The 15,331-nt window shown below is 45.1% G+C and overlaps 1 protein-coding gene across 1 annotated transcript in view; it reads right to left on the minus strand.

The window, feature by feature from the left end:
- RASGEF1B (RasGEF domain family member 1B) overlaps window positions 1–10,589 on the minus strand; it is a 28,964-nt gene extending 18,375 nt beyond the window's left edge. The window contains exon 1 of the mRNA XM_066548970.1: window positions 10,481–10,589. The gene's annotated coding sequence lies outside the window, so the exon portion shown is untranslated. The remainder of the gene's footprint in view (window positions 1–10,480) is intronic.
- Window positions 10,590–15,331: the final 4,742 nt, after the last annotated feature.

Below are 15,331 nucleotides of genomic sequence, written 5' to 3' on the forward strand. Positions count from 1 at the left end.
GGAATTTAGCCAGACTAGCCAGCAATTAGTTTTGATTTCATGCAATCCTCACAACACAAAGGCAGGTTGAAGACAGTCTCCTAGGGCCTCATCAACAGGAAAGAAAAAATCATCAGGCCATTAATTTGTAACCATGAAATAAAATTCTCAAAAGTCTGTCCTGAAGGGCACATATTGTCTCACTTGTTTGCTATCTATTTCTGGAAGCTGCTTGACAGAGAGGGTTCAGTCCTGCTTCAGTGAGACACCAAGTTTTGGTGATGCTCTGTGTGGTCAGAACTGGGTTTCACTTGGAAGTGAGCAGTACACAGGACATGCTCCCCATGCGATGAAAAGGGCTGATAGCAAAGTGTGACAGAGATAAATATAGCATAGCCAAGGGGGTGATTCATACAACACATGTGCTTTTCCAGCATGACTCCTTTATTATCTTGACTTTGACTCCTCTTCTGTATTTTATTTGGAGGTGGAGACACAAAGCAGCATGCTTAATTCTAATTAGAAGCTTCTTTAGCTAAAGCTTCAGCCGAACCCTGCCTTCAGAATAACTTGAGTGGAACTGAAATTTGGTTGCAGAGCAGATAATGGTCCACAAATCCATGGCATATAGAGCAGAGGTATCTTGGAACCTAAAAATATTGTTGACAAAGCACAGCAGGGCAAGATCTGACAAGAGGGAATTGGGGGGAAAAAGACAAGAAATATTATTCCAATGAAAAATGTTCTGGGAGTTAAAAACTGGAACTTTTTAACTGGGCTTTGGAAACATTTGGCTAGCAATCACATGGAAACCCATTTATCTCTTCTCTCTTTATTTTTTCTTCCCCAAGAATGAAAAGTGTGGGATTTTTTCATTTTGCTTTGTTTTGTTGGTTTTTTTTATTAAAGATCTGACTTGAATAAAGAGCAATGAAATAATTTCCTGGCTTTACCAGTGATGCTCTCCTGTGACAGAGAGAAGTCAAAAACTCTGCACTGTGGAAAGAGGAATATAACATTTTTTTTTCTGCATTTAATATCACTATGGAGAACAGGAGACCTGGAGCACTGGGGTCCATGTTCTGCCTGTGAGTGGCCTCTGACAAGAAAGAAGCCCCAACCTTCCCAGTAACAGCACTGTAAATAGGGAGTGAGAGCCAAAGACGATGTACTCAAACCCCCACCATCTCCTGCAGGAGCCAAGTTTCAGTTTGGCAAAACTAAAGGAATCAGACGTGGCTTCCAAGGCTGCCAAGTGCTTTTCCAAACCTTTATGTAAAAAAAAAAAAAAAAAAAAAAAAAAAAATCTGCTTTCTACTACAAACAGTGGAAAGTTGCATCAGTTTGTTTTAATTTATATTGAAGAGCTCAGGCTGCACATCAGATTCATAAAACAAACCCAATAATATGGACAGCTGGTGTCCTTCACAGAAGCACCCACTGAGAAGTTCAGTAGTAGCCATAAAAGTCTTTAAGGCCACTGCCAAACATTTTCAGCTCCTCTGTTAGGTACAGTTTTCTCCCACACTATATCTCTCAGGCAGAGGAATGGTCTGAGTCCCAAGGCACACCTCCCCTTAAAAGATGCAAAGTTCAGAAACCCAATTACATCCCCTCAGAGCTGTCCCCTATACAATCTGAAACTCTTAACCACATTTAACTGGTGATTACCATCCACCATTGTTATTAAGGATGCCATCATAAAACTGAGGTATGGCAAAACAAAAGACTGACTTCATGCAGGAGCTGAGCGCCAGAGAGGGCCCTCATTATCCCTGCTCTTTCTTTTGTTAGCAACAAGCCTACAGAAGCCCTTACTGGTCCTTAGCTTTCTTAACCTCCTCCCTAACCTCCTGTACAATTTCCCCATATTCCTCTGTCATGGTTTGATGCTGGCACAATGCCAGCGCCCCCCATGAAAATACCTTCTCCCTGGTGTCTGCTGTGAGATGTGACCAGGAATAAGCAAAGCAGGCCCCCACTTAGAAATAAAGAAAACTTTATTAACTGAACTACAACTCTAATCACCAAGAAACACACAGGGAAAACCTTCCAAAAACATTTCCTCCTCCCCCCACCAAATTTCCAATATATCTATCCCCCAAATTTCAGCTCTCAATCCATGACCACCCTTCAGACAATCACTTCTCAGTTCATCAAGAGGAGAGGAGTCCTTCTTGTGCCATGGGCTTCCCCTGGAAACACCCTTGAAACCTCGTGTGTTTCCATGTCACTCATGGCACCGCCCGGAGATCATCTGCCATTGTAACATCTTCCTTCCATGTCCAGTGCTCTCACCACTGCACATGGACCAGAGCTGCTTCCAGGGTCGTCCTTTTAAGGATGCTTTGTCCCGTTCCAAAAAGAGCACAGTCTCACCTTCGGGACACCTGTCCCCCCCAAATTTCACCCCCTGGGGCCGAGGGGTCTCAACACTGAACCCTCCTGGCTCTGAGGCATTGCCTCCCCCTGGATGCAGTCTCTGTGTCACAAGGAACATGGTTCTGTCCATGGCTATAACAAGAAGAGCCCAGCTAAGGCATCTGCTCTGGATACAGTCTCTGTGTCACAAGGAACATGGTTCTGTCCATGGCTATAACAAGAAGAGTCCAGCTAAGGCATCTGCTCTGGATACAGTCTCTGTGTCACAAGGAACATGGTTCTGTCCATGGCTATAACAAGAAGAGTCCAGCTAAGGCATCTGCTCTGGATACAGTCTCTATGTCACAAGGAACATGGTTCTGTCCATGGCTATAACAAGAAGAGTCCAGCTAAGGCATCTGCTCTGGATACAATCTCTGTGTCACAAGGAACATGGTTCTGTCCATGGCTATAACAAGAAGAGTCCAGCTAAGGCCACTCCATCATCTCTTCCCACCTAAGATTCTTCTCTACTCTTCTGACATCTTTCACTTGCCTCCATCACACTTGCCCATTTCTTCTTCCATTTCCTCTCAATCTCTCTTCTAGGAAAGGTTAATGTTCTGCACAGTTTCCATTGTCCAAAAAAGGGTTAAAAGCTCAGGCTCTGCCCGCCCAGAGCTCCCACAGCGGCCGGACACCTTCTCGCTGCACCCCCCCTTTTTCTCCTTCTCAGGCCGTGCTGCCGGCACATGTTATCAAGTTTCAAGGTGGCAGTGACAGGCACAGGCTGTACTCTCTCTTCTGGGGGGCTGCCCGATGCCTCCTGGTGCTTCTCCCACCCTTCCATCCTCGGGGCCTCTTCACCTCCCATCTCTGTCCAAGCCCCGGCCTACCTCACCCAGCCGCATGGCTGCCCTCCCCGGCCCAGCAGCAGCAGCTGGACGGGAGAGATCCGAACTCTTTCCCTGCTGAAACCCAAGAGAGCTTCCCCCGGGAGTGCTCTGCTTTTAACCCCTGTGTTCTCAGAGGCGTATTCAATGTCCCCAGTGCCCACACCAGGGCCAATATTAAAACCTGAACACCTATTGGTGACCACAGCATATCCCAGAAAACCTACTTCCTCTCAAACCACGACATCCTCCAGACTTACACCCCCTCCTTGTCTCCCCAGCCTGTCTTCCATGAAAAGCCAGGAACCTTCCATTCCAATGCTGCAGCCACAGGAGCCACCCCACCACTGATGCCACTGATTTCACACCCATGCAGGCATGTGCATGTCTCTAATTCTCCTTGTTTGTTCCCCATGCCATATGTGTTTGTGTAGAGGTATCTGAGCCAGGCCCTGGATAAAGCTGACTGGAGCAGCTGGAATCCTTTTGCAGAGCTCAGGGCATCCACCCAGGCTGCCCAAAACAAAAGCATACCTGACACAGGGGCCACCCATGGCATTCCACACAGCTCTTCCTGGTGTGTGCGCTTCACTCACAAAGCCTTTTTTGGTTTTTTTAGCACTGAAACGTAAAGGGAAATTTTACAGCTCAAGCTACTGAGAAGATAAGAAACCTGAAAAACTCCCAGATGAGTGTTTCACGTGTCTTACTTGCAGAAATTAAGATCACAGAACTATCCCATCTCAAGCCTTCTTGCTTCCAGCCTTTGTGATGAATTTGCCATACAGTTCTCAGAGCGTGACTTCAGCACCAACCCTGAGTTATAGTTCCTTCCTAGAACTACTTATTAAGTATAACTTTTAAGGCAGAGTACAGAATATTTTTTCATACTCACATAGGAGATGAAAAGGGGAGTGGTATTGGCTTTTTCCAGACTGAAATCAAGAGGAAAATTAAGAACCTCTCATAAGGAATCCAGCCCAGAGGAAGAAGACCAAAACTATCCATGCTGGACAATGTCATAACAATAGAAAATACACCTTGCACAGTTGCTGGTGGGGCAAGAAAAGACCTGAGGTGCATGTAAGAAACCTGACTCAGCCTTAAAGCACTCTTTTGTTTTCACTAAAACAGCAGAGGATGAACAATTTTGTAAAGTTTTCCAAAAATCACCCAGGCAACAATAAGCTGCAAAGGAAAATGAAAAACGCCAGTAAGCAAAGAATAAAACAGGAACTGAATTTCAAGTAGGGGCATTTTCCTCCTGAATGTGCATTTTTCTTGTGTCTATAAATAGACCCAGCTGATGATTTGGGAAGGTCAGATGCAGCACTGCTGACTGATCACTCACGTATGAGAACTTTGGCACAGTAATTAAGTGAATCCTGAATGACTCGAAATTTAAGTCCTTGGATACTGAACAGCAAAGGTGTGATGGGCATGAACACATTTGTGGGTTTACTTGGGAGCATTAGGAACATTGTGGGGCATTTAAGAATGGCTTGAATTTCTCCAAATCTGCAAGCATAGAAAAAGGGAAGGAAACAAACAAGTTCCTCTTTTTGCTGATGTGCTGTAAATCCATGTCCCCTGCTTAAGCCCCACAACTCAGCTCCCCTTCTATCCTTCCCCATCCTCTTCTTCAGTGGGGCAGGAAGAGAGAGACAGTGTAATAATGCTGAAAGTGGCTGTGACAGCATTGCTGCAGTGCCAGAGGAGCACATGCAGGCAGACTGCATCACAGCAAAAATCCCAGCTGCAGGAAAATTACTCAGTCCAGGGTGAGGACAGGACATGTGTTCCTCCCAAACAAAACACATGATACACTTTGGCCGTGTTGCTGGACACACAAAAGCAACAGCCTTGAAACACAAGACACTAAAAGGATGCCACACCTATAACATAATTTCTTAAAGCACTTGTCTCTTACCATGACCACAATGCTGCTGAGATTTCTGTCTGTAGGTTAAAAAACTGAAGAGACCAGAATTATTTAAAAAGATATGAAGCATGCTCCATTAGTGACTGATTAATCTTTTTGTTAAGTTCATTTTAAGTTATTTTTAATTTTATAGGTAATTTGGATGCTGTTCTTTTATCATTTGAATGCAAAATAAGGCTTTCCCCATATACATGTGGGGATTTTGTACCTTGTATATCTTTTTGCTAATCCTAGTTTCAGAAAAGAGGTTTAAAACATGAATAAACAGGATAAGTATATAATATAAAGTGACATGATGAATTAGCACAGCAGTAATTAAATGTCAGAAGGCACAAGAGATTCTAGAAAAGTTCAGTCCGTTGCATTCTCCATAGTGACTCTGTAAAACTTGAGGGATTTACATAATGAATGAAAAGGAAAAAGATGCACAAGAGTCTCAGGCCAGCCAAAAGATGCAATGAAACACCTCTCATGTTAAAATACAGACAACACATATAGCTACTCTTTTCTACCAAAATTTCTGAGCTGACAGCTGCACTGAAAGCAAGAATGCTACTAAAACCTTCCAGTTCTTTACCTTACTGAAGCAGGGTGGGGATTTTAGAAGCAAAGCATTCCCCTTATTGGACTCAGTGAAGCACAGAACAGTTTTGCCATTTGTTCTTAAATATTACAGCCTTAAAACACTAAAATCTCACCTCTCTACTCAGCAAGCTGCAGACTGGTTTGTCAGGGCTGCCATCCACCAGCAGGATGCAGAAGAGCTCCAGAGCCTGGAGGAGTTCACCAGCCTGGCTCCCCCATTGCAGAGGGGCAGCTGGGATGCTGCTCCTCACTCAGCTGATGGGCTGCTGCAGTTCTGAGGTCAGGAGTTTGAAGGCAAGTGAACAGCAGTGATGTTTTATTCCAAAACATCACACTGTAAAACCAGTGATTCAGCAGCTGATTCACGGTGGCTGAGATGTCCAGGAATGGGGTGTGGGGTGGGGTGGACAGATGGGGCCTGTGATGCCACCATGCTATGCTACCCCACTAGTGAATCAGAACTCTGACATGGGTCCTGTAGCTCTGTATCTACAGAGTTCTGCACTCTGCATCCTTTCTGTAGCATACTTTGTGCCTCCTGCATACTTCAAACTGACAAAACTGAAATCTGATGTTTTCAACAAAAATGGGAGCAGTTTCCCCTATACTACCACCAGAAGAGAATCACTGTGGTATTAGACTTTCACTAACCTTGGGGAGTGTGATCCATTCCATGTGGCAGAGATGTGAACCCTGGGATGTGACAGGAATGTAATCCTAACCCACCCTAGGTGATCCAAGCCAGAAGATCCACCTTCTCTTTTGGCATATGCAGTAGCTAAGCACAGTTCTAGACCATTTCAGAGGGATAACCAGCTTCATCAAGAGCTGTTCACATATCCATCCACAGAAAACAGAATTATTATGGCATTATTTCACTGCTTAGACCTGGCACCTGGTAGTTTGGATCTGCTTCTGACTCTGCTACAAGCTCCTCACATGGCTTTAGTCAGTTTCTCATTACTGCATTCCTCTGCTTGACAGTACAAAGAGGGATAAGTATGGGGTTATTTCCTTTCATTAAGCACTAAGATCTTTTTTCAAAAGGTGTACAGAAGGTACACATCTTATATTACTGCCAGGAGCATGGTACTAGCCTTAAGCATGAAGCTCTCTTGACACGGTTCCTTCTTCAACCTCATCAAAGCAAGATATCTTCTGAATCCCAAAACTGTTGCTCTTTGCAGACACCCATGCTTGGCCTTTTGGTGCTACCTACAGACACTTCAAAAGAAAACACCTTTCCCTTTTGTAATCATAATAGGCAGCCAAGTGATAATTTACAACAGCAAGCTGCTGTAGTGTTAAATAACAGTACTAAATTTCATTTAACTGTTTCTACCTAAAACCTCATTGCCAGATGTCTCAGCCATTTAGATGATGCAGAAAAATTGCTAGTTTTAGGGCAAACAATTAATATGATCTTTTTTCCCCAGTCACTGAGTTCTTATGTTTCCATGAGCAGTACAGAATTTTTACTGACACTTCAATATACAGCAGGTTGAAAGCAGTATATTCACAGTTTCTGCAACAGAAATACTTGAGTTAAAGTATTAACTGATCACCCCACCATCACCACAACAACAACAAAAATACACTTTCCAATGTCCAGATTGAAGATAAAAATGGATGGTTGCACTTTGTCAGCTAAGAGAGGAAGTACAGCTCCATATCTGCACCAGCTACACTTGCCTCTCACCCATTTATATCTGGGCTGGGTATCAGCCAGTGGCTTCTAGCACAGAGCTGGGTCCGAGGCACAGAGGACTTGTAAACAGTCGTCTGCAATCAGCTTGACTGAATCCTTGGGAAATCAAAGAGAAGCATCTTATAGCCAAAGTGATGAAAAGATCTTTTCCCCCAGTCTGGGCAGGGCCATAGCAGCCTAGTTTGTGTCAGCCTTTGAGACCAGCAGCAGTTCCCGTGCCCGACTCAGGGTGGACCCCTGGGATTTGCAATCGATGGCCAAACGCTCCTTACCCTGAAACAATTACAGCTATTAAGTCACCACCCAGTAGGTATGATATTGAGCAAATGGACACCACGCTGGGCTGTGAAAAGATCATTACAAACGTGGCCTAACAGCGTCTGAATCCCTGCAGGATGTTTAAGGGAGGATCAACTGTAGTCCTGATGGACAAGTACTGTCAGTTCAGCACGCTACATTCATGCAGAAAGCACCTGGCCTTGTATCAATGAGAGCAATTACCTCAGAGAATACCCCACTCCCCAGTCTGACTCAAGCTTATTTATCCTCTGTCTTACTCCTCACGAATCTGAAGGTCTCACAGCTCCCAGGCTCCTCTCTGCAGGTATGTTACCTGGCGTTTCTGGCCCTATTTCCAGGTGTGACCAGAAGCAGGCAGAGTACCTGACCCCATGGGAGGGGCAGGTGACCTGGGCAACATTTTATTCCGGGGAGAAGATGCATTTTGATGAATCAAACCCAAAATAGCCAGAATGCATGGATCTGAGTCATTCAGTGCTATTCTGGAGCCGCCTAGGGAGAGTGAGCTGGATTGTTGTCATGATCCTGCACATTTCCCATTTAAAAATACAGCCAATACTAAATGCCACCCATTCAGGTTCCTCACAGTAGCAATTTAGTTTTTTAATACTACTTCTTACAGCAGCTAGAACAGAGGAGAAATTAGCAGCAGCTTTCAGCTGGAGTCTTTGCCTCCTGTTTGTAAATTAATGTATTGTCTTGCTGTGGCTGCAAAATGCTCTCTGGAAGCTTTGTTTACAAGCTCATTTTCTATCAAAGTGTTTATTAGATGATGTGGCTCAGTCCCTCATACCCATGCCAAGCAAAGGGCGCTTGTCAGTACTTGCAGAGTACACCTGTGTGTTTACTAACATTTGAAAAAAATCCTTAAGTATGTGCAATCACAGATTGTGCCTCCTCCCCTGAAATGCAGGCAATGCATCCCAAACAGCCTTTGGGGTATACCAGCAGACCCTTACAGTGATGTACAGCACAGACTGGCAATACGATCCACACACAGCTCCTTCCTGTCTTCACCCCGAGAAAACCTCACTTTTTAACCACCCAGCTAGAAAAGTAAAGCCCCACATTCTCAGCTTTTCCAGCTTTTCATGTTCCTTCACTGATCACGCTCCAGGGCTGAGCTGTGCCTGTCACTCCTGCCACAGTGTGCCAGCAGCTCTCCCCACAGGCCGGGAGCAGGCACGGTGACCCTGCACTCCCCGAGGAATGTTTAGATAACTCACACAGCCGGAGCACGGGCAGCAACACACAGAGATGTCCCCCAAAACCTCGGCAGAAAGAAACCACAAAGAATGCAAACCAACAGGGATTCAGCACACCACATAAAAAAAGCCTTTTACTCAGTGCGTGGCACAGCTGTGAGCTTAACCCCTGCTAAATCAGTCATTTCTTTCCTCTTTTACAAAGATTTAACAAATCCTACAGCGGTGTGTTTCAGTCCTGCTGTTCAAAGGAGTGATATCCCCACTGCTTATCCAAAATCAGAGCTTGGCCTCAGCTTATCCAAAATCAGAGTTTGGTCTCAGTTCTCTCCGGTACAGCTCATCAGTTAGCTACTTGTCTTGAGTATATTTAGCATTGATTTTCAGCTGATTAACAGCTTCTCTCCAAGGCATCTCATTTGGAAGCCCTAAGATAAGCCTGAGGAAGCTGTACTTCAAAAAGCTCTTCTCAGCTTTCAAAACAGACAGCCTAGAGACCCAGTCCTGCCTGCCCAAGTCCCAGTTTGTCACAGATGGCACAGATGACATCTCAGCCCACCAAGGCGCTAATCTCACTGAAAGCAGCCCCCTCAACATTCCTGGCTTAGAAATAGCTGCCTGAGGTACAGAGCACCTCTTTGTTCCCGGCTCTTTTGATTTTTCAGGCCATTCTTGCCCTTTGAGAGGAGCCAGCCCTCCTCCGCTCTGTTCAGGAGAGCTTCTCTGGAAGAGTTCCTCATCCCCCTGTGTTGTATTTAGCTTTACACACGGGCAGACTGGGAGGCACTGCTTGTTAGGGCTGCCTTAGTTTACAGTCCGGACTGACGCACTGGTCTTGGGTCATTTAACACTGATTTGGGGTCATTTAACACTGATTCGGGGTGATTTAAGAGTCCTCACTCGCGTCGTACCCCTGAACTGCTGCCGCCCCACACAGCGCAGGAGCCTGAAGTTTTATCACACTCACACTCGGCAGATGCCCAGCGAAAGACACACACACACACAGACACACACACAGACACATCCCGCCCACACCCCCATTTTACTCAGCCCTACAAACACAATCTGGTAAATCAGTGCTTTTTTTTATCCTTCCCACCCAAGAAAACCAGCGATCAGTTGAACTGACGCGTGTAAAGAAAAGCAGGGAAAGCTTCTCCAAGGATTATAGCCACGGAAAAAAAAAACCACATCGTGCAGTTGTAGGACTCTGTTCTATCTTACTATAGAGAAGGAGATAAGGAGAAGGACCCAAGCACTGCACCGCCACTGCTGGGTTGAAGTCTTCCCCAGTATGCTGATACCCCCCAAAAAGTAGCTCTGTCCGTACAGAACCGGGTAGCCAGGAAGGAGATTAAACACCAGGAGGAATGAGACTGTCCTGCCGGGGCTGGCAAACAAGACAGACATGGATGGATGGATGGATGGATGGATAGATAGATGGATGGATGGACGGATGAATGGATGGACGGACCGACAAGACGCACCGCAGACTCACGGACTGTACCTGGAAATGGCAGGCGCTCCCGGCCCCAGACGCTGCTTTATGGCTCTCACGCACTCATCGCCCACGACACAGCACAGGACACAGGGCTCGGCTCCGCGCGGACTGTGCCGGCGGCGGGCGGAGCGCCGGGAAGCGCCGCTCCCGCCCCGTCCCGCCCCGTCCCTCCCGCCGCAGCGCCGGTGCCGGGGGAGGCGGAGCGCGGCGAGGCCCGCCCGGCCCAGAGCGGCCTTGCGGAGCCACCCGGGGCGGCGAGCGCCGGCGGGATGGTGTCCCCCGTGCTGCTGCCAGCCGTGGCCTCAGCTGGTGTGCCGCTGGCCCGGCACCATGAGTGTCCCAGGTCGTATTTCTAGCACAGTGGATTTCCTCTTTCCTCAGCCCGGTGCTGTTTCTTCTCTCTCCCCAGTTCTCATCCAGTTCCCCCTCCAGCTCATGCACGGTAATCTTCAAAAAAGTCTTGTACGGGTCCACTACAACTCCTCACCCACGCCCTTAGTTTCCTCTGCAACTTGGTTTAATAGCTTGGATCTGGTGCCCCATTGCCCTTGGATGGAGTGACAGACACTTTGCTTCTGTGTGCCCTCAGCACTCTCAGCACTTTTCCAGCATGAAAAGTCCAGGGCCCAAATCTTGGACAAGCCTTGTTATCCTCCACCAGTGTTTTTGCAGTACCTCTAAACCTTCTGGGATGAGGGAGCTGCATCTGCACAGTTCAAGGTGCAATTGAACCTCAGATTTAGGGAGCAATACTTCAACTTTCCCTGCTCTCCACCCCCTCTCCTAACATTTACTGATCTCAATTTGCTCAATTTGCTTTTTTTGACCCCTCAGACCATCCAGCCAAGGTCTTCCTATGGAGTGGCAGCAGCCAGGTCAGATCCTGCACTGGGCGAGTGAGGCTAACTACATGCACCAGATCTTTCACTAACTGAAGAAAAATTGTCCCTGGTAGTTAAAGGCTGGAGAGACAGATGTCTCTAGCTACTGTTTCTACATTCAAGAATAGAAGGAGCTTGAGTAAACCTCATACCCTATGGCCAGGATGATTTGGAGGCAATCACGCAATCCTGCCTACCTGCCTTCCCATTTCTTCAAATAGAGGCTATAGAAAGAAATACTTGTAAAAACTAGTTTAAAAGTAATTGTGCTGTCAATGTAACCAATAGTAAAAGGAACCCCAACACAAAAGGCCTTTGTGCATGCAGCTTTCTCTCTCTGGAATTAGGACTTAAACACCCACGTGGTCTTACTGTGGATTCTAGAAATTACTTGCAAGTCTTTATGTTCTGGATTCACACAAAAGCCTGGCAAGTGTCACATATAATGTGAAATATAACAAAATGACATTGCAATGCTGTTTCTGAAAGAAGATGACATACTGCCAAGTCATGGGTCCCAGCAGTTGCACACATATCCTGGTACTTTTCCATTTTGGTGAATATGTCAGAGGATGGTGCTATCACAGGATGGTGATGTATTTTCTTCAGGCTCTGCTTTGTGGTGGTTCTGCCTCCAATTCCTGTCTGTGACAGGTCTCTCAATGCAGTACACTACCTGGCTTTATTGATTCCTGTTTACACCTACAATTTCCTTCATCAAACAGTCCATGTTACAATACATACAAGAAATCTACTGGAAAAAAGATTTAGACTTCATCCAGGTAAAGAGGTTTCCATTTTTTTTTTCTTCTATTTTTTGCCCCTCTCAGATGCAAGGGCAAACATTGCTTTTCCCTCCCCCTGTCTCCTGTGTTCTCAGACAACATCTTTGATTAAAGTGGAAATATTTTACTGAAGTAATTGCAAGTACAGGCACATTTATTCTGCTTTGTTTTGGTGCAGGCTGACAAGAGTGAAGGCAGCCCTTGGGCTCCCTGGCAGGGAGGAAAATCCCAGGGAAGTGACTCTGTGTGGTGCTGCTCAGGTCTCCTTTGCATAGTGCAGGTGGTTATGAATCACTTGGCCAGAGTTGAGAGGAGATCAAAACTTGGAAGGAGGGAAAGAATTACAGTTATGAGTCAACACTGCAAGCGCAGAACATGCCTGGTTTGTGCTGCTCAGATGTTTTGCTTGTTTATTTTCCCATTTTGATACGGTGGTCCTCACAACAGCAATGCAGATTAAAGGAATTAAGCACAAGCAAAGCCCAAAAAATGACATGGGAATAATTGAACCAATTAAACAAATTCTTGCCAAACAAGTTCTCCTAAAATCCAGGCCTAGTCCTCATGGATCTGCCAGTATGAAACCCAGCACCTACGCTGGGCTTTAACATGAGACCATCCACCATGGCAGTAATACGGGCTGCAGGCTTGGACTGCAAACCAGGCTTTGCTTTGTCTGTGGATTTGGGCTGTGGAAAATGTCATCCACAGCCCCACCTGATCTCTATGATTCCTATAAAACATCAGCATGTGAGAACAATGTGTTACTTCAAAAAAAAAAAAAAAAGATTTTAGGAGGGAAGAGTACTTCTCTGTGTTGTAGACATAGAAAATTCCTGGGCAAACAAACTACAATTCTGGCTGATTGTGACCAGGCTTCTGGGTTTTTAGACCCACTCCAGAGAAGGTGAATTTGACAGTAATGCCAATATCAACTGCTGAAGGAGTGGGAGCTTTAAAATTTTGGTACTTTCATAGAATAAAAATGCATTTTTTCAATATATTTCTGTTTACTTTTCTGGTGACTAATAAGTGAGTTAATGTGCTTCAAATCAGCATATTCAGACTATTCCATCTCTCTTTCAGACACAAGAGTTACAAGTTATAAAGAATGGAGAGTAGGGGGAAAGCAAATTTAATGGTATCAGATAACTTGAGGAAATGCAGCTTTAGAAAACTCACCAAGCCTGGACATAGTGAAAATAGAGTTGTTAACTCTATGCAGCTTGTGTTGCGGCCTAACTTCTGTTACGTGGTTGAAAATCTGTGTACTGATAAAACAACCTGCACCCTCCCCATCTCCAGATTTATCCTGACCTCATGCAGGATGGCTTGTGATATGTGCCCCAGCCTAATACTGATCATTTCCAGGTGATAAATCAGAAACCATGTCCCTCAGTTTGTCCAGCAATCATTTGCTGGCCAAGCAAGCATGCTAGAACAATTAAATGAGGGTGAACTTTAAACATCAAGAGAGAACATTCTCTCTTGTTTCAGCAAGTAACTGTCTGGACAGTTCTCTGTCAGAGCCATGTAAAACAATTGGCCAAACTAGCTGCTGTCTGCCTCCTGTAACTCCAAAAGGTCACCCAAGAGTAATAATTAAGAGAAAACAACCAGTACCCATATTTTTTTTTTTCATTTTAGGACTTGTTGCTGTGCAAATAAATCAGCCCTTACCCTGTGGTTTGTAGCAGTTCCCTGCATAAAGCAGAAAGACATCAGGTTTCATTTTAGCCCTATGTTTATTCAGCTTGAACTTGAACTAGGATCATATTAAAAACAGATTACAAACCATTTAAGAGCTCTTAATGCTTGCCAAAACTAGCCTGTGGTTTTAAATGAGATGCAAGGCAAAGTAAATGAAAAGTAGTATTGAAGTCACTGTGGAGAAGTCATGTTACCTAAAACATGCACAACATTTGGCATTTCAAAAAGTGCTCAGCAGAACTCCATACACAAAGTGTAGTAAACCCCATAGATTTAGGAAAAGCACCATGGAGGATATGAACAATAGGAATGCTGAAACAGCAAAAGAAAATTCCTGTTTTCTTGTCCTCCACCCCTTAACCTACCTCTGTAACCCTATAAGGCAATGTCATGTTAACCCCTTACCCATTGGTCAAGCTTGGATCCTTTCCAACCCTATAAAAGCAGCATACTGTACCCCATTAGTTGAGAAAGAAGAAGAGCAGAGACCCTTCACGGACCTCCCCAAATAAAGCCATCTTCGTGGAACAGCCTGCGCCTTCTCCTTCTCCTCTCTCTCCGTCTGCTGCAGCCTCAAGCCCAGGGCACCACTACCTAGCAAGCAGAGCTGAAATCCTGAGAGCTTGCAATCACTATAGAGCTGATAATCACCATGCCTGCTAGATGGTAGCCCTGCGGTCTTGGCATGAGCGAGCGAGCTTTGGGCACCCAGTCCCTACCCAGGGACTGAGCTCCTGAGCCCTAGTGCTCTGCATTATGATAAGGCCAAATAAGAGGCTTTATTAACAAAGAGTACTCTTGTGCAAATGGATGGAAGGGAAAGATTTAGAATGTGAAGTCAATTGATTGAATTCAAAAGTAAGCAATTTTCTGAAATTCAAAAGTCTGGCAACACTTGCACACGTTTAAACCTGTGCACAGAACTCCTGCTGGAATCATTGGGACAACTGCAGAATTTCACACATCCGCTATATTTCTTGCGGATCCAGATACCAAAGCTCTTGACCACTCTCAGTTCTCAAAAAACTGTTGCAATTTACTCTCTAGACATGCAGAGTAGATGAAATCAATCCAGCAGATCACTTAAACTTTGCCTTGGCTACAAGTTTGAAATGAAGTGTGAAGATAGAGGAATTCAGACAACATTCTTCAGTGTTTCGATGCAGTTATGAGGCAGTGCAGGGGTTGTGTGTGGACATTAGAGATGTAAAAGCACCCAGGGCACTTGAATAATAGGCATACAGCAGTCTCTGTAGCAGATCTGTTGTAATGACACTTTGATTTTAGCTGTTTACAACTTTGTCAGAATTTAAGCAATTGGAGCTCAAAGTGTTGGTGGCAAGTTCCTTCTTCAGGCTAGGACAAAATTCAGAAAATATTATTTATACTCTTCTGAAAAGGTGGTGGACAAAATCTATTGTTATTGCTCATCTTACTGTATTAACTATAGTTTCCTTATTTCTTCCTGTTACCTTCTGAAG

This window comes from Molothrus aeneus, chromosome 4, assembly GCF_037042795.1.
Source record: "Molothrus aeneus isolate 106 chromosome 4, BPBGC_Maene_1.0, whole genome shotgun sequence".
Lineage (NCBI taxonomy): Eukaryota > Metazoa > Chordata > Aves > Passeriformes > Icteridae > Molothrus > Molothrus aeneus.